The sequence below is a fragment of the Rattus norvegicus genome, chromosome 5 (assembly GCF_021556685.1).
Source record: "Rattus norvegicus strain SHRSP/BbbUtx chromosome 5, alternate assembly SHRSP_T2T, whole genome shotgun sequence".
Taxonomy (NCBI): domain Eukaryota; kingdom Metazoa; phylum Chordata; class Mammalia; order Rodentia; family Muridae; genus Rattus; species Rattus norvegicus.
In genome coordinates this window covers 156,059,711-156,087,246 of record NC_141538.1, presented here as the reverse complement: position 1 = coordinate 156,087,246, position 27,536 = coordinate 156,059,711, and the positions used below count along the sequence as shown (strand labels likewise).

The 27,536-nt window shown below is 48.0% G+C and overlaps 1 long non-coding RNA gene and 1 other non-coding gene across 8 annotated transcripts; one reads left to right on the top strand and one right to left on the bottom strand.

Annotated features, from left to right (window-relative positions):
* The first annotated feature begins 120 nt into the window (after positions 1 to 120).
* Positions 121 to 27,536, top strand: LOC134487019 (uncharacterized). 7 transcript variants are annotated; one of them, XR_015621258.1, is made up of 5 exons: positions 786 to 883; positions 17,678 to 17,899; positions 18,750 to 18,879; positions 26,774 to 26,915; positions 27,283 to 27,536. It is a non-coding gene; the product is annotated as an uncharacterized LOC134487019 (long non-coding RNA). The 7 variants fall into 7 exon arrangements; XR_015621260.1 differs by lacking the exons at positions 786 to 883; positions 17,678 to 17,899; positions 18,750 to 18,879 and adding exons at positions 410 to 772; positions 2,843 to 3,023; XR_015621261.1 differs by lacking the exons at positions 786 to 883; positions 17,678 to 17,899 and adding an exon at positions 553 to 772.
* On the bottom strand, positions 22,202 to 22,342 carry LOC120103369 (U4 spliceosomal RNA). Its single transcript, XR_015621520.1, has one exon. It is a non-coding gene; the product is annotated as a U4 spliceosomal RNA (small nuclear RNA).

The window sequence follows — 27,536 nt, the reverse complement described above, 5'->3', positions numbered from 1 at the left end:
CTGGGGCGCCCAGGCCAGAGGGCGGGGCCCGCCGCGAACCAATACTGAAGCGAGGGGGCTGCGGGCCCCAAAGAAACAACCAATCAGGCGCGTAGGTTGGACTCCCCCCACCCCGCGGGCTCCTTAACCCTTGGTATGCTGGAGCGCTGGATACTCTAGCTGCCCCGAATACCGGTGGGTCCAGTGGTGAGGGCTCGAACCTCCAGCTTAATCTAGATCTTGCTGGGACCCTCGCTAGGGACAGACGGAGCCTGTGTCAGGCCCACCTGTGCCCATTTCGGGCTCTGGGAGCCTAAGCGACCTTTGTCTCCTGCCTGGCGCCTGCAACTGTAGTATGACCCTGGGCGCTGCAGCTGTGGGTGTGTTTGTGTGCAAGAAGGAAGAAGGGCAGAGAGGAGGAGACAGAAAAGGGGGAAGGGATGGATTTCACATGCCTGTGTGTTTATGTGGAAAGACAGAAGACTATATTTGGGGATTAGTGTGTGTGTGTGTGTGTGTGTGTGTGTGTGTGTGTGTGTGTGTGTGTTTACCCGCGCAGGCGCGCGATTCAGAGAGGGGCAAAAGAAAAAGAAGTGGAGTGGAATGGATGCCCAGAAGGCTGGGCACTTACACCTCCAGTAGAGAAACTTTCTCCTTATGCCTGCTGCCCAAGTGCAGAGAAGGGAAGAACAGGAAACTATGTACTGGGTGAGCCGTGCATTTGTGACCTGTTGAGCACACATGTGGGCGTGGCAGAAAGAGTCTTTGTGCCCCTGCTGTGAAAGAGCAGACGGTAAGTTCCGGTTAGTTCCGTTTGGTGTACATGTACATTCGAGCATGCAGTTGAGAGACACGGCAGAGATTTACCAAAACGTTGTGGATGGCTCAGTTTGAGTACAGAGAGGTCAGTGTGGCAAATATGTGTTTTTGTTTGTGTGACTTTGTTGTGTGGCTGGTTTGTTTTTGTTTTTTAAGATAGGCCTCAGGGTTGGAGAGATGGCCAAATGGTTAAGAACATGTATCGCTCTTACACGGGTAGGGGGAGTGGAGGGTCCCAGCACCAGTATGGTAAGGCTCATAACTGCCTGTAACTTCAGCTGCAAGGAATCCAATGTCCTATCCTGGCATCTACAAACACCGGCATTCACATGTGCACATACTCCACCCCAGGCAAATACATACACGTAATTAAAAACAAACAAATTGCCAGACAGTGGCGGTGGCCTTTGCCTTTAATCCCATCACAGAGGCAGGTGGATCCCTGAGTTCAAGGACAGCCTGGTCTACAGAGCAAGTTCTAGGACAGCCAGAGCCTCATAGAGAAACCCTGTCTCTGTCTCAAAAAACCAACCAGCAAAAGAAACAGAGATGGGTCTCAGTAACCTAGCCCAGGCTAGCCCAATCCTACCACTACCTGGAGTGCTTAAGGTTACAGGTGTGCCCACCATGCCCCACCTAATTGACTCTGGTCATTCCTTATGTTTGTATGATACCAAGGAAAGAAACTAAAGTATAAGGGATGTAAGATTTGTGTTCAGAGACAAAGACATCCTGGAGGATTTGAGATGGTATTTGGAGGGAAGGAAGGAGGGAGGGAGGGAGGGAAGGGAAGGGAAGACTTGGGAAGTCTTGCCTACCATCCACAAAGAGGGAATGAGGAGGAGAGGGCAGAGTGGCTGAAGATAGTGGTGGGTTTGGGAAGAGTGGGAAAAGCTGGATGAAACCACCTTTCAGGGCCTGTCCCTGAGTGTCCCTTGACACACCACAGAAAGGAAGGCCAAGCCGAGGGTTTGGAAGCCAAGGGGACTGTCTGCTCTTCCTGTGTGTCTGTGGAATCTTGGTGGAATGGGGGATCCATGGAGTGGACAGAGTGCTCCGCAGCCCCCGCCACTTGGCAGCACTGAGTTTCCACTGTGGAGGTACAGGGGCAGGCAGGAGGCCCCAGAGTTGGTCATCGGCAGCAGCAGGTAGGATTCATGGGCAAGAGGCAGGCTGTGCTGTGTTGTACATGCGTGGGCCTCAAAGATGACTGTGTCTGACATGTCAGAGCTCATCTATGGAACACGCAACCTATACATACCACCAGCCCTGACCCATGTCTTCTCTTTCTGGTTTTGTTTTGTTTTGTTTTTTGGCTTTGTTTTGTTTGCTTGTTTGTTTTGTTTTGCTGCGTTTGAGCCATTCCTTGTATAGCAGATCATGGAAGGCGTCTTGGGACTTCTGATCCTCTTCCCAAGCCCAGAGGTTACAGACACTCACCACCATGCCCTGCTTATAAGGTGTTGACTTTGTGCATACTGGGCAAGCATGCTACCAACTATGCTTCAGTCCCAGGCTGGCTGGTTTCAGCTTTTTGGCTCCTCCCCAAGTGACTTCCCAGAAGTCTCAGTGTGCCACTTGGAGAGATCTCTTAAATCCAGGAAGGTGCGAAAGCCTACCCAGTTACCCCAGCTCTGTACTTGTTAGTACATGGCTATAAGGACTCTCTCCTCTCTGAGCCTTAGTTTCCTCCTCTGTGAAAAGGGGTTCCAGCCTGTCTCATTCTACCACTGGGAAAGCTCTACTGAGCATGCTCTGTCGCCCGCTACAAAACCTGAAGTCCACTTATTTACTAAAAAATTCAGAGGTTGTGTGTGGCGACACATGCCTTTTATTCTGGCACATGAGAGGCAGGGGCAGGCAGACCTCCGTGAGTTCACAGCCAGCCTGGTCTACATCGTGAATCCCAGGCTAGCCAGAGCCACAAGGTGAGGCCCTTATTAAATAAAAAAGAGGCAGAGAATTGAGGACTGAGCAGAAGGAAGCTGTGCTGTCAGAGTCACATTTGTGTCTGCTTTTTTTTTTTTTCCTTTTCTTTTTTTAGGAGCTGGGGACCGAACCCAGGGCCTTGCGCCTGCTAGGCAAGCGCTCTACCACTGAGCTAAATCCCCAAGCCCCGTTTGTGTCTGCTTTAAAGGGGGGAACAACTGACGGGTATCGCAGAAGCTTCTGGTCTGCTCTGTGACGTCATGGCTTAGGGACAGACGCAGAATGAATGTGCTCAGGTAGGAAAATGACCTTGCGCAGTCTCATAGCCTCTCTGTGTGTGTCCTTTGTTCTCCAGGACAATCCAACAATAAATTTCAAAAGGGTGTGGCGGTGGCACAAGCCTGCAGGCCCTGCACACAGGAGGTAGAGGCATGAAGGCTAACTTAAGCTATGTAAGCTAACCTGGGCTACACGAGATCTTATTTTTAAACCAAAAAAGAAAAAAAAAAAAGGAAATGGTTAAGTCTCATGACCACGTTTTTGCCCACACATACTGTAGACATCCCGGAAAGTTCTATCACTGGAGCAAGACATGGGCCAGCATAGCAAGGTGTGGTTCTAGTTCTGCAGAGATGGGGAGAGGGCCTGGCAGGATGGCCCGGTGGGTAGGGTGTTGGCCACCAAGTCTAATGACTTGAGTTTATTCCTGGGAACATACGTGGTAGAAAGAGAAAACGGATTCCCACAAAGCATTCTCTGACCTTTTTCCATGTTCTCTGTGACATACATGTACACACACACACACACACACACACACACAGATACATGGACACACACAGACATACAGACACACATAATCTCACACCATACACAGAGACATATACACACACTCACACACACAGAAAGACATACAGACACAGAGAGAGGCACACACACATACTTTCGCGCCATCAAATCATTCTCTGATCTTTTTCCATGTGCACTGTGACACACACTTGTGTACACACACAGAGACACGGACATACATACATACACACAGAGACTCCCATTTGCACACACATACACTCACATACACACTTTCACACCACAGACACACAGAGACACGTGTACACACACGGGCACTCACATACTCTCACACCACACATGCGCACACGTGCACACATGCACACACACAAACACACAGACACAGTAAACACATACGTACATAAGAAGGCAAAGGAGAGGGGCTGGGGATTTAGCTCAGTGGTAGAGCGCTTACCTAGGAATCGCAAGGCCCTGGGTTCGGTCCCCAGCTCCGAAAAAAAGAACCCCCCCAAAAAAAAGAAGGCAAAGGAGAGGGACTGTGTCTGCCCCGTGCTTACAGAGCATGTGGATGGGACAGGATGTGTCGCCTGACAAAGCTACAGTTGGGCCAGCACTGAGACCAGGAGTAGACCATGGAGATTTCCTGATGCCATGACTAAGGCCTGTCCTGTAACACCCTGCTGATCTAGGGGAGGCCACTCTGGTCCTTACAGAGCTCAACTGCAGCGGCCGGTGGCGGGAGGGAGTGTCACTGTGAAGAGCTTCTGGCACCCCGAGCATCACCCGGGGATCTTGAGGTCCTCTCCTCCAGAAGGCTTTCTGAGAACTCAGGGATGCCGAGTGTTTTACCGTGAGCCGGACACATATCGGTGGGCTGGTGCTCTGTGGGGTCGGCTAAACAACTCTGTCAGCTCTGAAGTGGAGAGACTGTGATTCAACGCTTCCACATCGTCGCTGGTGAGAGAATAAAAGAAAGCAGCCAGTGTGCCTCCACACCAGCACACGCCTGGAGCCGGGCACTTGGGAAACAGAGGCATGGGGATCAGAATTTCAAGCTCCGGCTCTGAGAGGTGGCTCAGCGGTTAAGTGGCTGCTTTTCCGGAGGAGCCCGGTTCTATTCCCAGCACTCTCTGATGGCTCACAACTGTAACTCTGGCGCCCTCTTCTGGCCTTCGTCAGTACCAACAAAACAAAATTAAGTTGGATGGTGATCGGCACTGGGGAGACCGAGGCAGGAGGATCTCTATGAGTTCAAGGCCAGCCTGGTCTGCACACTAAGTTCCAGGACAGCCAGGGCTACATAATAGAGAGAACTTAGCTTGCATTTTTTTCTTTTAAAATAGCAGAGACTCCATCCCCCTAACTGCTGAAATGCGTGACTTCCTTACTATGCACCCAGCACTGGGCCAGGTACTTTTCTTTACTTTTCTTTTTTTTTTCTTTTCTTTTTTTCCGGAGCTGGGGACCAAACCCAGGGCCTTGCACTTGCTAGGCAAGCGCTCTACCACTGAGCTAAATCCCCAACCACGCCAGGTACTTTTCTGTGAGAATCCATTCACATCTACAGTAGCTCAATGAATATGGATGTCCCCATTTCACAGATGAGAAATCGAGGCTGGAAAGGTAAAACCACATCTTTAAGGCCACACATGGGAAAGCTGGCACGAAACGACTTGTGTATTATTTTTAATCTGATAAATGTATTTTCCTACCTTTTTGCGTGAGATGCTTCATGTCCTCTTTTTGCCTGGGTGGGGATTCATAGTAGGGGAAGGCAGGCCTGTGCCACCATGTGGCCACCTTCACAGCCCTCTTCTGCATCGTCTCCATTCTCTGCATTGAGCAGCTAGTTGCAGCTGGGAGCTATGGGTTTGTCATTCCGCCGGGAGAATTGAGTTCAGTTTGCTGGAGGAGTCATTGGTGAGACCCTTACTGTGTTGCAAACAGCCCAGAGCCACTAAGTAACCGAGAAGGCTGAGAAAGCAAGCAGACCAGGGAGTATCAGGCCCGTGGGGGTGATGTGGGAGAGTAGAGTTAGCAGGCAGGGGGGACCAGAAGGGGTGGCTTGGAACATCACCTCCTCTCGTGCCCTCCAAGACTGAGGACAGCAGCCTTTAAATAGGACCCTGCCTGGTTGAGGGTCTAAGGATGCTGTTCCAAGGAGCCAAGTCGTCCTAGAAACAGTCTAGCAGAATCCCGTGTATCAGCCTTTTTGTCTCGGCTGCTAGGAAGTTCTTAGACTAGTTGTCCCTTTTGATCTCAGTAACTAATTCAGTCTTTATTGATTTGTTTGTTTCACGTAGCCCAGACTGGCCTCGAACTCCTAAACCTCTTGCGTTTGCCTCCCTGGTGCTAGGACCACAGGTGTGTGGGCCCACCACCACTTCTTTAAATCTTTATGTGTTTATTTCAGTGGGAGGAAGTGCCAGGCCTTCGAAGCTGGGGCAAAGAAAATGCCAGCAGCTGAGCGTCAGGGAGGGCTGGAGAGTTCACCCTGGGCCATCCATGGACGACTGTGGTTAGAGCTTTCGTGGAAAAGGAGCCTCAGAGGCAAGGTGAAGCCTGGCAGTCCCAGGGCCGGGCAGGGGCTCCACTGGGAAGCCATTGGCTGCTGCTGTGGCTATGGCTCCAGACCTTGGGCTGAGGAGGCGTTTGGAGAGAGGCACCAAGCTCTGCGCCCTTGAAACAGAACCAGGTTTTTCTGCCTGCTGAGTCCAGAGCATGGGAAAGGTCAAGGCCACCCTGCCAGTCCCAGCCCAGGGTGAGGGCTCAGGGCTTCTGGCAGGACTGTCATCTTGGCCAGAGTCCCTAGAGCTTGAGGCAGACTGGCTTTGTTTGTTTGTTTCTTTGTTTGCTTGTTTGTTTGTTTTGAGCTTTCCTATATCTAGGCCTCTGAATCTTGCAGCCTCCCTCCATTTCCCCATCTCTGTCTTGTCCCTCGATGTTGAGCTCCAGACCCCTCCCCTTGTTTCTTTTCCTTCCTTCTCTTCCTCTTTCCTCTTTCTTCCTTCTCCTCCACTTCTTCCTCCTCTTCCTCCACCTCCTCTTCCTACTCCTCCTCCTCTTCCTCCTCCTCTTCCTCCTCTTCTTCTTCTTCTCAGGTGCCCAGACACCTCCTCTTTGAGACAGGGTCTCACTCTGTAGCCTGGAATTCTCAGGATCCCCCTGCCTCAGCTCCCCCGGGTACTAGAATTAGAGGTGAGCACCACAATACAAGTTAAATCAGACTCCTTGCTCCCACTCACTGAACTGACCCAGGGAAGTTGCTTTACTCTCAGGATTTGGGCTCTAAGTTAAGAGTGGTTATCTGCACTCCAGAAGAGCGCTTGGAAGATGAGGTTGACTTTAAAAATGGGAAAGACGGGGCTGGAGAGATGGCTCAGCGGTTAAGAGCACCCGACTACTCTTCCAGAGGTCCTGAGTTCAATTCCCAGCAACCACATGGTGGCTCACAACCATCTGTAAAGAGATCCGATGCCCTCTTCTGATGTATCTGAGGACAGCTACAGTGTACTTATATATAATAAAGGAATAAATCTTTAAAAATGGGAAAGACGGGGTTGGGGATTTAGTTCAGTGGTAGAGCGCTTGCCTAGGAAGCGCAAGGCCCTGGGTTCAGTCCCCAGCTCCGAAAAAAAAGAACCAAAAAAAAAAAAAAATGGGAAAGACGCACCATAAAGCCATCAACCAAAGTTCATTCCTTGTATCTGAGAAAGAGACCCTGGATACAGCCATTCCTGCTGCTGACCCCTCTGGATTAGTTTAAGCCTGCAGCTTAAGCTACAGAAACAGCAGGGCGTGGCCAGATGGTCTTCAAGCCTGCATCAAGCCTCAGAGCCTTTGTTGAAGCTGTCCCCTCCTCTAGAAAGCCCCTTCTCTCAGCTGCTAGCTGCCTGAGTCAAGACAGCCCCCACGAGCCCTTCCTGACCAAGTAGATCTAACAGGGAGCAGGTCGGGTCCTTACCCACCTCAGCTCTCCTCCGTGTGCCCTACCTTGCCAAGATGGCTTCCTCTGGGGGTTCCTCTGCCTGACCCCAATGCTGCAGCCCATTTACAGGCCTGGCACACAGTGCTCCAGAAATGTCAATCAAACTCTTCTCTGCAGGGACTATTGCCTTATGCTTCATAGGACCCCCATTTACCAGAAAACACCCTGGGGGGCCAGATGGGTAGATGCATACCACAGCTCCATAAGGCGTGGCCCTGGGGTAGGGAGAAAGCTATGAAGGATCTCCAAGCCTCACTCGGTCTATTGGCTGTGAAATGAAAGGCTGGGCCTCCAGTTTTGGGACCCCACTGGTCCCTTTGCACCACCTGGAGAGCTGTGAGAAGTGCCTGATGGCTGATCCATCCTGGCCAAATGACTCCTAATCTCTAGGGAAGAGGTCCCAAACCACAGAAGACCTCTGGGGGGCTTTCATGGATAGAGAGCACAGAGCTAGCTCTAGGTAGGAAGTCACTCTTCCTGGCAGGATGCAAAAGACCAGGACATAGAGCTGTGTAGAGGATTCTGGTCTTGACCTACCCCTTCCTTTCCCAAGCCTGGAGTGGATGGCCTCGTTCAGTGTGTTGTAGGTCACACAGCTGGAGGATGGCCTTGTGGGCTTTCATCCAGTTCTGTTGCTAGAAGCTGCAGGCCCTTGAGGGAAGGTCCTGGGCAGGTACAGGAGTAGGCAGACAGGTCTCCTCTCAGCCTGGAGTTCTACCTTCCGGGTTGGCTAATGCCCCTGTGTCCTGTCAACTGTGCTGAGATCCCACGGCCCCGAAGTTCTCCAACGGCATGACTCACCCTTGCTCGGGTTGCTGCTGTCTGTGGAAACACCATGAGGTCATTGTATCTCAGCCACTTCCTAGCCCAGCACGTGCCCGAACACCTCCGCTGCCCACTGAGGTCCAAGCCCAGTTGTGGCAGGCCACAAAAGACATGTAGTCAGTGAGTATGGAATCCTGGGCTGCGGTGGAGCAGTGCAAAGCACAACCCTGGGGAAACCGACACCAGACATGGACAGACCCCACGTCCAGTACTCACCCCTCATTTGTGTGCGGTCTAGGGACAAACCCTCAGCTTTCCATGAGCCCTACAGGTGGTGTGTGTGGAAAAGGGCTCACAGCCAAGTGTGGTGACACATGCCTACCGCTTAATACCTGAGAGGCATAGGCGACGGGATCAAGAGTTTGAAGCCAGCCTAAGCCACAGAGTGAGTTCTATTTCAGCCTGAGTTACCTAGTAAAAACCCTGTCTCAAAACCAAAAGGACAAAAAGTAGAGTTCATGGGTCCAGCAAGACTGGGTTCCCACCGGGCAAGCCCAGAGAGGCCAGCCCTCACCCGAGCTGCCTCACTTCCTGCTCTATTAGGTCTTAGTCCACAAGGTATTACTTCAAAAAGGTCCTTGTGTGACCTGGGGAGGGTCCCCTTCCTCCAGCCACCTGACCTCATGTCTTTACTGCGCTTACCAGAGTTCACACTTAGTTGTTATTTTGTTTTTGAGACAGGGTCTTAAGTATCCCTGGCTGGCCTTGAACTTGCTATGGAGCCTAGGATGACCTTAGAAGCCTGATCCTCCTGCCCCATCTCCCAAGTGCTGAGATTATAGGTGTGTACCACTGCGCTGGATTTTCTTTTCTTCTTTTTTTTTTTCCCAGACAGAATCTCTGTATGTAGCCCAGGCTGGCCTCAAACTCATCATTCTCCCACCTCACCCACCACCTTAGCACACACAGTACATAGCCTGCCTTGATCACAGATTTTAAGTATACGACTCAATGATTTTTTGAGTAAATTCCCAGAGCTGTGTAACAGTCAGAACAATCTGTGTGGGGAGTGTTGATATCTCCCGGGAACTTTCCTGCTTGCTTTCTTGCTGTCACCAGGGTCTGGGACACAGACACAAGTGCAAGCATGCACACATGCACACACATGCGCACGCACACACACACACACACACACACACACACACATACACACACATCCACTTTCTGTCTCCACGGTTGTCCCTTTTCTAGAAGCTTCTCAGAAATGGACTCTGACAGTTTGCAGCCACCCCACCTCATCTTCTTCCCCTTGGTGTGTTGGTCTTGACTCCTGTCCAGGCCATCCTGGGGCCAGTGGTCTCCCTGTATAGTGCAGAGGTAGTCTGCCACAGTCACGGTTGTTTCCTATTGCTCTCTTGAGCTGCGGGTGTCAGCTGTTTCCATTTCTGCCTTTACACTTTTGGGGTGGGGAGTGTGCCACACAGCCCATGGGGGATGTCAGGAGATAACTTGGAGGAGATGGCCCTTTTCTTCTACCGAGTGGGTCCGGGAATCGAACTCGGATCATCAAGGTTTTGTAGCAAGTCCCTTTACCTGCTGAGCGTCTCCCTAACTTCTGGCTTTTGTCTGCGGAGGAGTGCTATGTCACAGCTAAGTTTGGCCCTCGTGGGGACAGAGAGTTCCATTTCAATGGATACCAGGAGTGGTTTGCTGGCGGCACTCGACATGTGTGCTTGATGTCTTGGGAAACTCTAAACTGTCCTCCAAGGTGGCTTCTTTGTCACAGCAGCTACTCCAAGCAGTGAATGAGGCGGTACCACATCTGTGATCTACCAAACTTCCCAGGATTCGGGCTGAGACCCAGGAGACCGTTAGTGCTCAGCACAGAGAGTCGGTAGGAGCTGGGGGAACAGGACAGCAGTGAGCCCTTTCTCTGAGCCTGCTGGCCACAGCACTTAAGAAACTCCATGTCATACAGGGAAGCCCCTGTCCCCTGGGGCCATGACATTAAGCCATCAGAACACTTGCCTCATTCCAAGGCTGTGATGATGGATGGCTCACCCCTAAGGACTCCGTGTTAGCTGCTCCGGGTTAACAGTTCAGGGAAGGAATGATTCTTTTTGGCTCATGATTTTCCAGGCTTTACTCTAGGGTCTTTGCTCTGTTCTTCCAGGCCTACAGTTAAGGAGGGTAGCACGGTGGCAGAGACTGCTTATGTCATGGCAATGGGGGGGGGGGTAGAGAGGGAGGAAGGGGCTGGGGACAGATGTACCCTTCAAGGGTACATTCCTGCTGGTTCCCTTTTCCCACCAAGGCTCTACCTCCCAGGCTCTACCACCTTCTGAAGGGGCTGTCAGATGATTGGACAGATCGGCTGATCTGAGCCACAGCTATTGGGATCCAAACATCTCTGCCACAGCTTCCCCTGTGTGTGCTGCCTTGGAGACCAAACCTTCCACCTATGTGTCTGGGGCAGGAGCATTTCATATCCAAATCAAATCAGGTCTGCCCTGCCCTTACTGAAATATAGTAATATGTGCTCCAGTATGGTGCCCTCCTGGAAGACGGTGAAGCATTTACCCCAAGTGGAATGGGACATGGGTGACTTATTTAAAAGACATGTCAGCCGGGCTGGAGAGATGGCTCAGTGGTTAAGAGCACTGACTGCTCTTCCAGAGGTCCTGAGTTCAATTCCCAGCAACCACATGGTGGCTCACAACCATCTGTAAAGAGATCCGATGCCCTCTTCTGGTGTGTCTGAAGACAGCTACAGTGTACTTATATATAATAAATAAATCTTTTTAAAAAAGGGGGGGGGTTGGGGATTTAGCTCAGTGGTAGAGCGCTTGCCTAGGAAGCGCAAGGCCCTAGGTTCGGTCCCCAGCTCCAAAAAAAAGAAAAGAAGAGAAGAGAAAAAAAGACGTGTCAGAGACTGTCCACACAGAGTCACCTGTGTGGACTATTCTTCCTGTGCCTTAGCACTGGAAAAAAATGAAAGGGGGCGTTTCCCAAATGAAATGGCCTCTTGTCCTTTCATTGTGAGTCCAGGGACAATTCATTATATCCCCCTCGCTGCTTTGCCTGAGAAGGTGTTAGAGCAGATTTCAGAGGACTAGAAACTTCTGGAGACTGGAGTCGAGGCTGCCGACCTCCAAGCCAAAGATCCTGCTCAGCGGACTTAGGGTGGGCGGAATGGAGATGTAACATTCTCAGCTTAGAATAGTTTATAAAATGTTCCCCCCACCACCACCACCACCAAGGGCTAAAGAATTGATTAGGCAGTTGGCTGAGCTTGCTGCTCTTTCAGAGGTCTCCGGGTCAGGCAGCCTTCAATAGCCTGTAACCCCAGATACAGGGAACACACTGCCCCCTGCTGGCCTCCACGGGTACTAACTTATGTGTACCATGTGGGACACGTACAACACAGGCAGGTCCACACACATACAGATACGTTTTTTGGGGTTTTTTTTTTCTTTTTTTCGGAGCTGGGGACCGAACCCAGGGCCTTGCGCTTCCTAGGCAAGCGCTCTACCACTGAGCTAAATCCCCAACCCCACAGATACGTTTTTTAAAAATTTACTCAGGGTTGGGGATTTAGCTCAGCGGTAGAGCGCTTGCCTATCGAGCGCAAGGCCCTGGGTTCGGTCCCCAGCTCTGAAAAAAAGAAAAGAAAAAAAAATTCACTCAAGGTGATTTTATTGCTTGTGTACACAACAGGATTTATGCCACTAGAGCAAAATCTGGGGGGGATTGGGGATTTAGCTCAGTGGTAGAGCGCTTGCCTAGCAAGCTCAAGGCCCTGGGTTTGGTCCCCAGCTCTGAAAAAAAAAAAGAAAAGAAAAAAAAGTTCCAAAATCTGGGGACACACATACATTTTTCAAAAGTTTTTTTTTCCAGTGATCTTTGTTTCCTAGTAGTACTTTATTGTGGATGCTGCAAATGTCAATGCCGGGTGAGGTTTGACTACATAGTGAATCTGAGGCCAGCTTGGCTCACACTCGACCCTGGGCCTCTGAGCATAGCTGTGAGGGATTGTAGTGATTATGAAAATCGATGTGGGAAGACCCATCCCATCTATGGGTGGCATCATTGGGATCCTGGACTGTGTACTTGGAGAAAGCGAGGTGAGCAGCAACAAATGTTCACCCTTCTCAGTTCCCTGATCATGGATGCGCTGTGACCGGATGCTTCACATTCTAGTTGCCTTGACTACCCCTCCACCACGAACTGTACCTTGAACTTCAGCTAAAATGAACCCTTTCTTCCTTCAGCTGTTTTTTTTTGTTTGTTTGTTTGTTTTCCTTTGGTTAGGGTGATTTATCATAGCTTCACGAAAAGAAACCAAGATAATTTGCTTCACAAAACAGTTTGCGTGTGCGTGTACATGTGTGTGTATGTGTGTGAGTGTGCAGGTGTGCGCATGTGCATGTGTGTGCAAATGCATGTATGTGTGAGTATGTGTGCATGTTCACATTCGTTGTGTGTGCATGTGTGTATATGTAGATACAGAATATTCCTTCACAAAGATTGTAATAGAGAAAAAAAGACACTAATTCTGCCTATTGCAGCTGTGTTGAGAATTTTTTTGGCAGAGCCTCTAGAGCCATGATAAATATTTCGATGTGGTATATTTATTGAAGTTGAGAAACACTTATGAGCCCTACCACTGAGCAATTTATTTTATCTCTTTACCCCAGAAAAGTGCATCTTCCAGACATGTGGAAGACTCCTAGCACAAAGCCCAAGTCACGGTGCACAGTCAATGGGAGTGACTCACAAGCCCCTCTTCAGGGGACTCTTTGTCACACAGTCTTGTGAGTGGCATACAGACGAACAGACTTGGGTGATGTGGGCCAACATGAGCACACACCTACAGTGGCATGCCACACTCTAAAAACAAGGTGACAGGATGCATGCCATAGGACACCATCATTTAAACCTGAATGACTCTCAGGAGGCAGGTAGATCTCTGAATTCCAGGCCAGCCTGCTCTACATAGTGAGTTCCAACACCGCCATGGCTACACGCTGAAACCCTGTATCAGAGACAAACAAAAACTTGAATGGAGCTTAGCGTGCAAACTATGTGATGGAGAAACCTCTAACTGAACCTAAGACTGGTCCATTCTGGGAAGGGGTCAGAGGAGGGGCTGTAAGGGGCTACCCAGGGGCTTCAACCATTTCTGACAGTTTTTACTTTAAAAGGAAAGAGACAGCAGGTGTGGCAGCATGTGTCTGTAACCTTAGCAGGGGCAGAAGGATCAGAAGTTGAATGTCAGCTTTGGATCCATAGCAGATTTTGGGGTAGCCTAGGCTATGTAAGACTCAAGGGCAGCCTTGGCTATGTGAGACTCAAAAAACTAGAAAAGAGAGGAAATGAGTTGAAGGAAGTCTGTTAAGATGTGAAGCTGTGTGGACCCTGTCTGTACATGCGTGTACACTAATGTTTTCCATGGTCTTTACATTTTGATGATAGAAATATGTGCATGGAGGAAGCCACACTCAATAACCATTCAGTTGATCATTGTTGCTTCTGAATGGCAAGGTCACTTGTTAGTTTATCTTTTAAAATATTAATATGTATTAGTTACATGTACCAGGTTCCGTTAGTACATTTGCATATGCAAATATCGTGTATTTCCATCCCATTTTTCTCCCTCCATGACTCCCTCTCTTCCCCCCACCAACTCCTGCTGATCCCCTTTTCTCTTAGTTACTGTTCTCTTGCTGTGAAGAGACACTATGACCGAGGCAGCTTACAGTGGAAAGCATTTAACTGTTGGCTTGCGTACAGTTGCAGAAGAGGGGAGACTGTGGCCATCAAGGTGGGGAGAATGGCCACAGGCAGGCAAGCATGATGCTGGAGCAGGAGCTGAGAGCTTATACCCTGCTCTGAAAGTTGGGCAGAGTGGGCATGGGCACTGGCTCTTAAAACCTCAAGGCCCTGGGACACACCTGCTCTACCAAGGCCACGCCTCCTAATCCTTCCCAAACAGTTCCACCAACCCAGGATCGAGCATTCAAAGATATGAGTCTATGGGAGCCATTCTTGTTTAAACCTCCACACCTTCCTTTCCCCAAATAGTCTCCCTCTCCTTTTATATAATTTTTTATAACTAAGTGAACTTAACTAGTTTCTTACCTGTGTGTCACCTTAGCAGTGACTGTAACACTGAGGGAAATTATTCTCCCGCCTTCTAGATTATTCCTTTTACTCCTGTTTTTTCTTTCTGCTGTTTAAAGATTTATTTGTTTGTTTTACGTATATGAGTACACTGTTGTCGTCTTCAGATACCAGAAGAGGGCATCAGACTCCATTACAGATGGTCGTGAGCCACCATGTGGTTGCTGGGATTTGAACTCAGGACCTTTGGAGGAGCAGCCAGTGCTCTTAACCGCTGAGCCATCTCGTCAGCTCTATTTCCTTTTTTGTTTAATTTTTTCTATTCTTTTTTTTTTTTTTTTTTTTTGGAGCTGGGGACTGAACCCAGGGCCTTGTGCTTGCTAGGCAAGCGCTCTACCACTGAGCCAAATCCCCAGCCCTTTTTGTTTAATTTTTAATTTACCTGCATTGCCTGTGTGTGTGTCTGTGTGACGGTGTTGGATCTTAGAGTTACAGAAGGTTGTGAGCTGGGATTTGAACCCAGGACCTCCAGAAGAACAGTCAGTGCTCTTAACTGCTGAGCCATCTCTCCAACTTCTCCTCTGTCTTCACTCACTGTGTAATCTTGTTTTCTATAGTGAACACGTGTAACCTGTGCACTCTTTTAAGACATAAATATATCTGAAAGAGAGATGGGGGAGGGAGGAGGAGAAAGGAAGGAAGGAAGAGAGAGAGAGAGAGAGAGAGAGAGAAAGAAAGAAAAAGAAAAGAAGGGAAGAAAGAGAGGGAGAATGGGAGGGAGGGAGGGGGGAGGGAGGGAGGGAAGGAGGTGGGAGGGAGGGGAGCAAACTCTGCACAGCCAACAGGGGCACAGGCCTGGCGATGTAGAATCTGCCAGAATGTTGGTACAGGACAGGGAAGCAAGGGAGAGGTCAACACACCACAAAGGGAGGGGGAACAGCAGCAACGTTGGACTGTGAGTACCAGGCCAGAGAGCTGCATTTGACCTTGTCGGCCACAGAGCCTCACACTGGTTCACGTCTCTGGAGAACCTCATGCAAGTCCGAGAGAAAGGCCTCCACTGGGGTTTTCAGATTGAAGGTGTTTCCCCATAGTTTAGGTTAGCAAAGGCCCCTGAGCGGACCTTGCTCCTTCACAACAGCCCAGTTCACTGCCCGGAACTGCCTGTCCTGAGCCGCTCTGCTTGGCCTCATCCCCTATTGGAGCTGTCTTGAGTGGATGAGGAAATCGAGAAGTGGGACTCAGGGCGGCTGTCTTCTCCAGTGTGGTGAGCTCAGCTCCAGGGCTTGGGAGACGTTCAAGGGCCTGGAGGATGCTTCCAACTTGAACTAAGAATTTCAGTGTTGCTAAAGTAACCACAGACACCGAAACAACACGCTCCCAACCTGTGACCAGAGATCATTTCAATTGCAAATTGTAAGAATAGATGATTCTATGAAGCAAAGCACTCGTATTTGACGCGGGGAGTGCTATGTTTGAATACATTTCATGAGAGAATAGCCTGTGAAGGCTGGCACACACCAAGGGCCTTTGATGGTCCATGATGGCTCTATGTTTAAAACAAGAGCAGGGCTGGGGGCGTGACTCGGTGGTCAAACAGGAGCCTAGCGGAACACATGGGAGGCCCTGAGACAGGAAAAGCAGAACAGAATAGACAGGAACGGAAGGACAGGCTGTGTGCAGCTCAGGAGAGGACGGACATACATATACAGCAGGGGATACCATGGGGCAAGCCCATGCGCTCCCCAACCCAACAGGCAGGAGCAGGTAAACTGAATCAAACCCAAGGGAAAGCCAAGACCACAGAAACATCACAGCATCTCAGACGTCAGGAGTTCAGAGTCATCCTTGGCTATAGAGTGACTTCCAAGCCAGCCTGGGCTACATGGAACCCTGTTTCAGGAAACAGTAATACGGCTGGGCAGTGGTGACGCACAACTTTAATCTTGGCACTCAGGAGGCAGAGGCAGGCAGACCTGTGAGTTTGAGGCCAGCCTGGTCTATATAGTAAGTTTCAGGACAGCCAGGGACACATAGAGAAACCCTGTCTCAAACATACATACATACATACACACACACACACACACACACACACACACACACACACACACAGGGGGGCAATAATGCTGGGGTGTGGTAGTGCACATCTTATCTTAATCCCAGCACTCAGAGGTAGAGGCAGAGGGATTACGATCTAACCTGGTCTATATAGCAAGTCCCAGGCTGGTGAGACCCTTAGTGTAGGTGGGGTGTGCCCCAGTGGGCCCACCACAGATTTTCAGTGCCTCCAAACTCCTTTGTACATAGCTAGGTGTGACAGTCACAGTGTTATAGTTGCGGACAGTGTGAATGTCCCTTGGTTTACAGATAAGTGAGTAAACATGGCTGGGAAGGAACATTACTCACAAAAGGCCACTCACCGGATGACTTCACCCACACAAAATGTCTGGGATAAGGAAGCCGCAGAGGCAGACTGCAGATTAGTGGTAGCCAGGATTGAGGGGGGTCAGGAGCACTGCAGAGAGGGTGGGGAAGAAGAGGGGAGATGGAATGCTCTAGAATTAATGGTAATCCTTTTGTAACTTTGTGATGATGTAAGAACCGAATGGTTCACTGAGGACAAACATGCCCAGTTTGTGGTATGTGGATGATGTCTATAATCTTTAAAAGGTGTGTACACACACACATCTCTAAGCAGCCTTATTTACAACAGCCCCCAGACAGAAAGAACCAAATGTCCCTCCCTGATGAATGGGTAGTGAAAAGGTAATCTGAACATCCAATGGAATATTACTCAGCAATGAAAAGGCACAATGTAGCAATCCAAGATACAATGTAGACGGCCCTTGAAAATGTTACATTAAGTGAAATAAACCAGATGAGCAGATGCCTCTAGAGTGAATTTATATAAGGAGTGGTGGATGAACAGCAAGATGGCTCAGCACTTAGGTGCTTGCCACCAAGCTGGACCACATGGCTTGGGTTCTTGGGACCCTCAAGGAGAGAAGTGATTCTCCCGAGTTGCTCTCTGACTGGTCCATGCTGTGGTACAGGAGGGGCCCCTCGTAAGTAAAACGGTAATGAAAAGGTATCAATTGTCTCCAATAATAGGTAAATCTGTAAAACGGGGGGGGGGGGTGGCCTAGGAGGGGAGAGGGAAAACAGAGAGCGGGACTGCGAATGGCCTAAAGTGTCTTCAGGGCGAAGGCTCTGAAACTCAACTATGGCGATGGGTCACAAGGACAATGTGTTGTTTGCTGAAAATTATAGGTGAGTCCACGCTTGGTGACATACATCTGTGATCTCCTCACTTGGCAAGGGGAGGCAGAAGGCTCTGGCGTTCGATGTCATCTTTTACTTCATAGTTTGATGTCAATCTGGACTACATGAGACCCTGGATCAAGCCCTCCCCCTCACACAAAGAAAACACTGAAACTGTAGATGAATGAATGAATGAGGGAGAAGAGGAAAAAGCCAGGAACTTTCTCACAGGTCTGGGTAGAACTGACTCCATAAGATATCAAATTGGGGTTCGAGGACAGCCTGGTTTACAAAGTGGGTTCCAGAACAGCCAGGGCTGTTACACTTAGAAACCCTCTCTTGAAAAACTAAATAATAATTATTATTATTATTATTATTATTAAAGCAAGTTGGGGTGCAAGCTTTTAATCCTAGCACTCAGAAGTCTGAGGAACTCTGTGAATTCAAGGCCAGCCTGCTGTATCCAGCAAGCTCCAGGCCAGTCTGGACTAAATGGGGAGATCTTGTCTCAGAAAATAAACTAACAAACAAACAGGACACTCGAGTTGTGAAGCTAGGATCACTTTTTCGTCTCTTTTTTTCTGGTTTCCTACTCTTCTCCCTTTCCAAGTCTGAGAATCCAAGAAGAGACCCACACTGAGCGGCAGGAATGGACGATTGGCTGCTGGAGTGGAGCACGGCTGCCCTCTGGTGGCGACCTGGAGTGAGCCCCTGGGAATGGCACGTGGCGAGGGCATTAGCGAGCTGGGGAGAATGGAAGAAACTTCTAGGTTTCTGGTGGAAAGAGACAGAGACAGAGCAGGACATCAGGCACACTGCTTTGGCCTCTCCACCCAAACACAAATACAACACACACACACACACACACACACACACACACACACACACACACACTCACTCTCACACACAATGCAATTCTGATTCTGGTTGGTTTGGAACTTCGCTAAGAAGATAAGGCTGGCCTTGAACTCACAGAGATCTGCCTGCCTCTGCTTCCCAAGGGATTAAAGGCATAGGCTACCACTTGCAGTCCCCAACTGTTTTGTTTGTTCGTTTGGTTGTTTTTTGCTTTTAAATATAGAAATACAATCAAGCTGGAAGTCCATCTGCCAAAGCTACGGTATGGTGGCTTTTCTGTTTTAAAGCCAAAAGTCATGTCCCTGCTTGTCTCTGGAAGCCTAAGACGTCTTGGAAGCTGAGACAGAAGGATGGTGAGTTCTGGAGAAAGTATTTTTTTTCTGTCCTAAAACAAAACAAAACAAAACAAAACAAAACAAAACAAAAACTGCCTTATACACCTGTAATCTCAGTACTCAGAAGGCTACAATACGAAGGTGGTAAGTTCAAGGCCACCCCGGGTTACATGGTGAGACCTTATCTCAAAAAACCATGGTCATCACAAAACCAAACAGCTCAAAGTAACATAAAGTAAGAATAAACCTGAAACTAAGCAAAAAGGAGTCTCTCCTCTCCCAGATGGAGTTGGGTGTTGACTTGCTTAGGGCAGACAGAGGTGGACTATAGGGAAAGTGACCCAAAGTCCTGGTGCTTGGGCAGGGTGGTCTGTCACCCCTGGCAGTGTGCCTGCCTCCCACAGAGGTCCATCTGGGAAAGCCATTCAAGATGTTTGCAAGCATGGGTGTGTGAACCTTCACTGTCACAGTGCCAGCAGTTTCAAATGACAACTGGTCACTTTTGGGGCTCTCCTCTGGAACCTGCATAGTATGCCCTCGAAATCTCCACGGAAGTTAGAGGAGCAGCAGGATCGAGGACTCACCCAAGTCTTCCCAAGGCAGAGTGTCTTGCCAAATGGTTACTTAGCCTGCTTGGGAGAGTGCATGGAGCCTTACATCCCCACCATCATGTAGACCTGAGAGGTGGAGGCAGAAGGATCATAAGTTCTCACGCATCCACAGTTACAGAGTGAGTTTGAGGATAGCCTGGTCTACCTGAGACTACGTCAAAACAAGAATAACAACCAAGTTTCTAGGACACTTGAACACACAGACACACGAATATACACACACATACACATGCGTAGACACCTCCACATACACACATACCACACACACATGCACACACACAAAACACACATGCTCATGTGCATACACAAACACCCACACTGGGGAGATATTAGTCAGAAAGTACTTGCCTCGTCAGCACAAGGAACTGAGTTTGATCACCAAAGTCCACATTAAAACAAAACAAAACCAGCAACAACAAGAAAACACAATCCAGGGCGAAATAGATTCACTATCTCAAAAATTAGGAAGGGAAGGAAGGAAGGAAGGGAGGGAGGGAGGGAGGGAGGGAGGGAGGGAGGGAGGGAGGGAGGGAAGGGTGTGGAGATCCACTCTTGTTACCCAATCCCAGTGTTGGGAAGGCAGAAACTGGTGGGTCCCTGGCTCTCCCTGACCAACCAGTCTGGCCTATTTGGTGAACTCCAGGCTAAATGAGAGATCCTGGAGAGAGGGGAAGGGAGGGAGAAGGATAGGGGGAGGGGGAGAGGAGGAGAGGGGGAGGGAGAGGGAGAGGAAAAGGGAGAGAGAACACTGGCTGGATCCAGGCCCCCCACACTACGTAGCAGATGTGTAGTTCTGTCTTCGTTTGGGTCCCCCAACAAATGGAGCAGGGGCTGTCCCTAAAGCTATTGTAGTCAGCAGAATATGTTCCCCTAACTGGACTGCCTTGTCTGGCCTCAGTGGGAGAGGATGTGCCTAACCCTGCAAAGACTTGATGTGCCAGAGTGGGAGGATACCCAGGGGGACCTCCACCGTCTCTGTGAAGGGCAGAGGAGAGAAGGGAGGGACTGTGTGAGAGGGGGACAGGGAAAGGGGGCAGTGATTGGGATGTGAAGTGAATAAAAAAAGAAAGAAAAACAAAAGAATTAGTGGAGGGGGAAGAGGAGGGAAGAGGAAGGAGAAGAAGGAGAAGGAGAGGAGAAGGAAGAGGAGGAGGAGGAAGTAGAAGAGGAAGAGGAGGAGGAGGAAGAAGAAGAGGAGGAGGAAGAAGAGGAGGAGGAGGAGGAAGAGGAGGAGGAAGAAGAGGAGGAGGAGGAAGAAGAAGAGGAGGAGGAAGAAGAGGAGGAGGAGGAAGAGGAGGAGGAGGAGGAAGAAGAGGAGGAGGAGGAAGAAGAGGAGGAGGAGGAAGAGGAGGAGGAGGAGGAGGAGAAGAAGAAGAAGAAGAGGAGAAGAAGAAGAAGAAGAAGAAGAAGAAGAAGAAGAAGAAGAAGAAGAAGAAGAAGAAGAAGAAGAATCAGGAACAAGAGGGTGCCCTCTGGCCTCCATACACATGCACATGTACATACCCACACATGTACCCGTGTGCCAGCCTACCATGAATACCACATACGTGTCACACAACAGAAAACTGCTGTGTACAGACAATAGGTTGTCATGCCTGAACAACAACAGAACCGGAGATGCTGACATGTATGGGTCCTGTGCCTATGCTCAGGGTGAGAAGCAGTGTGCACACAGGACCATATGTTCCTGCTCAAGCCTATTTCCTGTTGTTTGTTTGTTTTATCTACAACCATCATGCATTGCTTCTGTAATACAGGAAGAATGGGAGCTGGGCCTTGTGCCCAGGCCCGTGATCCTCACTACTTGGGAAGTTGAGGCATCAATTCAAGATCAGCAAGGGTTATAGAGTCAGGGGTGTGTTCAAGGTGATCCCAGGCAACCTAGTGAGACTCCGTTTTGAAATAAAATTAGAAGAGGAAGAAGAAAAGGAGGATGAAGAGAATGAAGAGGAAGATGAGGAGGAAGAAGAAGAGGAGGGGAAGGGGGAGGAGGAAGAGGAGGGCTGCGGTACAGCTCAGGGATGATGCTCTGACCTGGCCTAAGTGAGGCTCTAGGTTCAGTCCTCGGTATTGGAAAAAGGGAAAAAAAAGTGCTGAGGGTGGTGGTGCACACCTTTGATTGCAGCACTCAGGAGGCAGAGGCAGGTGGACCTCTGAGTTCTTCGCCAGCCTGGTCTACATAGAGAACTCCAAGCCACCCGGAGCTACATGGTGAAATCCTGAAGAAAGAAAGAAAGAAAGAAAGAAAGAAAGAAAGAAAGAAAGAAAGAAAGAAAGAAAGAAAGAAAGAAAGAAAGAAAGGAAGGAAGGAAGGAAGGGAGGGAAGAAGGAAGGAAAGAAGGAAGGAAGAAAGAAGAAAAGGAAAAAGAAAAAAGGAAAGAAGGAAGGGAGGGAGGGAGGGAGGGAGGGAGGGAGGGAGGGAGGGAGGGAGGGAGGGAGGGAGGGAGGGAGTTAGACAGAATGCCCTTCCAGGAAAAGGTGGATGACTTAGGTACTACATGTAAGGTGCATGTTTGTGTGTTATGTGTGTAGATGCCAGAGGACAGAGAAGGACATCAGATATCCTGATTTTTGCACCCTCCGTAGCATTGGGGGTACAGACATATATGAGGCTGTATCTGGTTCTGATATGGGTACCAGGAGATTCAAACTCAGGATGCCATGATGCTTAGGCAGAAAATCTTTTTTTTTTTTTTTTGGACATCTACTTTTAAACAAGCAATATTCAGTCTCCGTAGAGACTGTCAAAAATTGCCAATGCCGACTATATTTCAAGTCGTCATGGCGGGGTATTGGGAAAAGTTTTCAATTAGCAATAATCGCGTCTCAGATAAACCTCATTGGCTACGATACTGCCACTGCGCAAAGCTTAGGCAGAAAATCTTATACACCACCACTTCCCAGCTGACGTCCCTCTTCCTTTCAAGACAGGGCCTCTTACAGGCATGGAAGCCACCAAGTAGGCTAGGCTGTTTGGCCAGTGAGCCCCAGGGACACTGGTGTCTGCCTCCAGAACACTGGGATATATGCCAGCATGTCCAGATTTGTACATGTGGGTGCCTCAGGTCCTTGGGTTTGTGGGATGAACACTTTACAGACAGAACTGTCTCCTTGGCCCCTGGATGCTACTGCGTTTATGTCCTGTGTATGCACACTCTGCTTTCATGTATTTGTTAGAGCCCAAAACAGGGCATAGGATTACCTAGAACCGGAGTTACAGTTATGACCCACCATGTGGGTACTGGGAATCGTACCTGGGTCTTCTAAAAGGGCAGTCAGTGCTCTTAACCACCAGGCCGTGTCTCCAGACATACCACTACTTCTTGAAGCGACTCACTATGTGGTCAGATGGAAAGGCTGGGTTCGCTCACTTTATCCTTCTACTATGGTAGGTAACCCCACCCCCCCAGCCCTGAGGTCCTAAATGCTCCTGAGCAAGCACAGATGTGTGCCCACCCAGGAACAAATCAGGGGGACGTGTCAGAAAACATCTGGAGGAGTGAGGGATTGCAAGATGAATTGTGTTGGGAGAAAGAACAAAGCTACTTCAGAAGGGTTGTCATCATACTTGACCTGTCCTCAGGGTCATCATGTGGCGCCTCCCTTGAGTTGAGCTCTGACAGTTAGGAGCTAACTGGATGAAGGGAGGGGAGGAGGGAGGTCCAGGTGACCAGTAGAAGTAGAAGTTCTGGGGCAGTAGGGAGATTGTGGATCTGGCCATGGTGCTGGAGTGCCTAAGAAGCAGAAGCAACGGGGGCCAAAGTATGTGGCCTTGCAGGCTGCACTAAGGATTTAGATCTTGATCCAGAAGAAAAATGACTGCCCTCTGTGTTTCAAATAGAATGAAGTCACAGTCAAGTGCATCAGTCTGATGCTGTGTGGTGAACATACTGAATGGGAACTGTTGGAGACAGTGCCAGTGTTGGGAACTGGTTCTAATGCCGTCTTATTTCAGATCCCAAAAGCCACACTTTCCGACCTGAGGATCCCTGCTCCCAGCTGCCTTCAATTGAAAGAATTGCCATAGAGGCAATGGCTGGGCAAGGAGACGGGGCGGGACTTTTAGATTGTGTGGGCAAGGGACCAAGAGAGAGGAGGAGGAGAGAGAATATCCAAGACTCGAAGGCAGAGGATCAGATTTAAGAGCTGCAGGAGAGAAACCATCCAGCAATGTAGGTGGAAAGGGAATGTGGCCCTATGGGGAGAGGAGAACTTCCCAGAAGGTAATAGGGCAGCAAAGATAAAATATAGATTTAGAAGGTGCTAAGCCAGGAATACTGGAGGGAAGTGTGAGCTAGCCATAGGAAGGTTTAGATGTACCCAGCCATTGAGCTCGTCAAGGCATATCAAAATTAGCTGGTGTGTGTGTGTGTGTGTGTGTGTGTGTGTGTGTGTGTGTGTGTGTGTGTGTGTCTTTCACTCGTGAATCCAGAGAGGTCTTGGGTGGGCACAGCACATGCTTGATCCGCCAGGAGCTAACATGGTTTATAACTAATTCACTACAATAGATGGCGCCTAATGTGAGGCAAGAACTCACTATGAAAAATTATTTAGAGATTCTCGGATGTAATACACACACACTCTGTTGTTAGTTCATGATTTGGGGAGAATTGGCTTCTTAGCAGGCTACAGATTTTGTCACGGGCGGGGGGATTTCTTCCTGCAGTTTGGAACAATACAAAGAGTTTGGGCTCAGAGGCGCTGGGAGCCACTGCTGTGCAAAGAGACAGGCTGGTCGCTCGGAGGCAGAGAGTCAGATGGTTGATGCCGACTGATTCCTACCTGCAAATAATCAAAGGACAGAAACAAATAAAAGTTGATTTAATTGTTTTAAAGATAGAAGGGAGTGTAATGACAATTATTTAAATGTTCTTAAATGGGGCTGGAGAGATGGCTCAGAGGTTAAGAGCACTGTCTGCTCTTCCAGAGGTCCTGAGTTCAATTCCCAGCAACCACATGGTGGCTCACAACCACCTATAATCAGGTCTGGTGCCCTCTTCTGGCCTGTAGTTGCATACATGCAGGCAGAAAGCTGTATGATGTATACATAATAAATAAATAAATGTTTAAAAAAATGTTCTTAAATGGACCTGCAATAAAAAATCCAGGCCTTTGATCTCAAACGTAGGAAATAGAGACAAGGAAAATGAACAGAATGCATAAGAAAAATGCTTTAAAGAAAATTTGAAAAAAACTATGCCGAGGTAGCTCTGGGAATCTTTGAACATGGTCTACTTGCAATTTCTAAGATTATTCAGCCTGATATGACTACAATTAGAGCCTCAAAATAGGCTTATACAGCAAGTAAAAGGGAATTTATTTAAAAATTAAATAGATAGATGAATAAATACTTTGAGGCTTTTGATCATAATTTGTAGGTCAGGAGAAGGGGATAAACTTATCTGACAGATAGTGGAAGCTTATGTTAAATCAAGTTATATAAAGAGATAGGGGACATATGTATCCATTGAGATATTAATCCCCATAGAAGGGGGATTTAAATATAAATAAATAAATAAATTGATCTCATTAAGGTCGGGACAGGAGATGATGAAGGAACTGTCTCAACAGATAATATTTGTTTAGATTGGGGTTGGGGATTTAGCTCAGTGATAGAGCGCTTGCCTAGCAAGCGCAAGGCCCTGGGTTCGGCCCCCAGCTCCGAAAAAAAGAAAAGAAAAAAAAATATTTGTTTAGATTGTTTTAATTGGTTTGATTTTTTTTTTAATTCTTTTTTTTCAGAGCTGGGGACCGAACCCAGGGCCTTGCGCTTGCTAGGCAAGCGCTCTATCACTGAGCTAAATCCCAACCCCTGGTGGTGAGATTATTTTTTTTTTTTCTTTTTCTTTTTTTTCGGAGCTGGGAACCGAACCCAGGGCCTTGCGCTTGCTAGGCAAGTGCTCTACCACTGAGCTAAATCCCCAACCCCGGTGGTGAGATTCTTATACTACAGAATGAACAGCTTTGGCAAGATTCATCCTTGGGATGATGGAATGATCCGCTCGTCCAGCCCCCTCTCTCCTGAAGCTGTTTCCAGGACAGCCTCAGGAGTAACTGATAATTCCAGATGACCTCGCCTCATCCAACCTTCCAGACGGATATAGTCAGAACTTCAATCAAGCTCTAAACCTTCCAGACCTGCAGAGACTGGATAACAGATGCTAAAACTAGCTTTCTTAAGTCTGACCAAGTTTTCTAATTTTCCTACCCCTCCCTGCCCCTTTAAAGAATTTCTCGTCACGCCTATTCAGCAGGAAGATGTTACAGAGGGTCGTCATTCCAATCTGTTGGGTTTGGGTGTCTGGTAATGGTTATTTTATAAATTATAGATAGGTTGTCATTTTAAGGGATGATTTGGAAATGGTCATTATTTTGAACAGGAAGGAAATAGCTGGGATGGATTATTAAATTTATTCTTAAGCAAAGTGATAAAAGTTTTTATAATTGATGCAAATTGAAGTTATAATTTTATACTGGTATAGAATGTATAGATTGATACAGATTTATCATTGATATAATTTCTTTTTTTTTTTCTGGAGCTGGGGATCGAACCCAAGGCCTTGCGCCTGCTAGGCAAGCGCTCTACTGCTGAGCTAAATCCCCAACCGATATAATTTCTTATATTGATACAAAATTTGAAATTAATATTGTTACACTTAGATAGGCATTGTGCCTATGCAATTCATCTAAGAATACAAGGTTTAGATGCAGTCCTTCTAATATCTGTCACTACAGACTATTTAGGACGATTGAGTAGTGCAAGTGAAGGGCCAGGTAATAAACTCCTGGTTATATTAGATTCTGATCTAATTATATTAAGATGCTTTCTACAATATTCCATTAGAAATAGCTAAGAGTGGTTAATGTTCAACAATTCAGATTACATAGTCTTTTTTTTTTTTTCAGAGCTGGGGACCGAACCCAGGGCCTTGCGCTTGCTAGGCAAGTGCTCTATCACTGAGCTAAATCCCCAACCCCACATAGTCTTTATATAGTCTTCAAAAACATCGGAAATCCACAGAATATGACATTTAATATTAATTCATTATCAAAGATCATTTGATTAGGGACATGTCTGCTCCTGACAGTACCCACTTCTTGGTCCAAAGAAGAAATTGATCATCAAAACCTCCACATGGAGTTGCTCCAGCTATGGCAAAATAGCCTCTGGACAAAACTTACCTTATTCATCTATGGACAAAAAATATAGCCCAAGAGAGGACACATGATGTGGGATAGTCAACAGCTCAGCTCTGCCAAGACGGAGTAAACAATCCCTCATAGTTCCTGGTTCATTTCAGAGTCTGTCAGATGGTTCTGGGCCAGAAGGCTGGCGACTGATACTCCAACGTTTTGAGGAATGAGGGACTGTCCGAGTAGTCATCTGTCTCTACAAATTGGTTAAGTTTTGGAAGCTATGGTTTGTGCTCCCCATATCTTCAGGTAATATTTAATTCGTTCTCAGATTTCTGATGAAATTAAAGACTAATTATCATCTCATACTCAAACTCATGCTGGTCAACATTGAGGATGATGATATAGAAAGGGTGGTTTTCAGATGGTAATATGAATTCAAGTCAGAACATAATTCAGATATAAAATTATAAACTCTTAAGTTCAGGATAAATAGTAGAATACTTTATCTAATTGACAAATATGATAGATGAGATGTTAATTATATAGCATACTTTGTAATTTACATAATTGCTATGGTTATGTTCAATTTGTATCTGAAAGAAGAGCCTTTTTAAAATTTGAACAGAAAGGAGGAGATGCTGGGAATTGGTTCTAATGCTTGGTTTTATTTCAGCTCCCAAAAGCCGCACTTCCAGACCCAAGGGTCTCTGCCCTCACCTGACATTGATTGATAATAAAGACTTGCCATGGGCTGGAGAGATGGCTCAGCGGTTAAGAGCACCCGACTACTCTTCCAGAGGTCCTGAGTTCAATTTCCAGCAACCACATGGTGGCTCACAACCATCTGTAAAGAGATCCAATGCCCTCTTCTGGTGTATCTGAAGACAGCTATTAGTGTACTTATATATAATAAATGAATAAATCTTT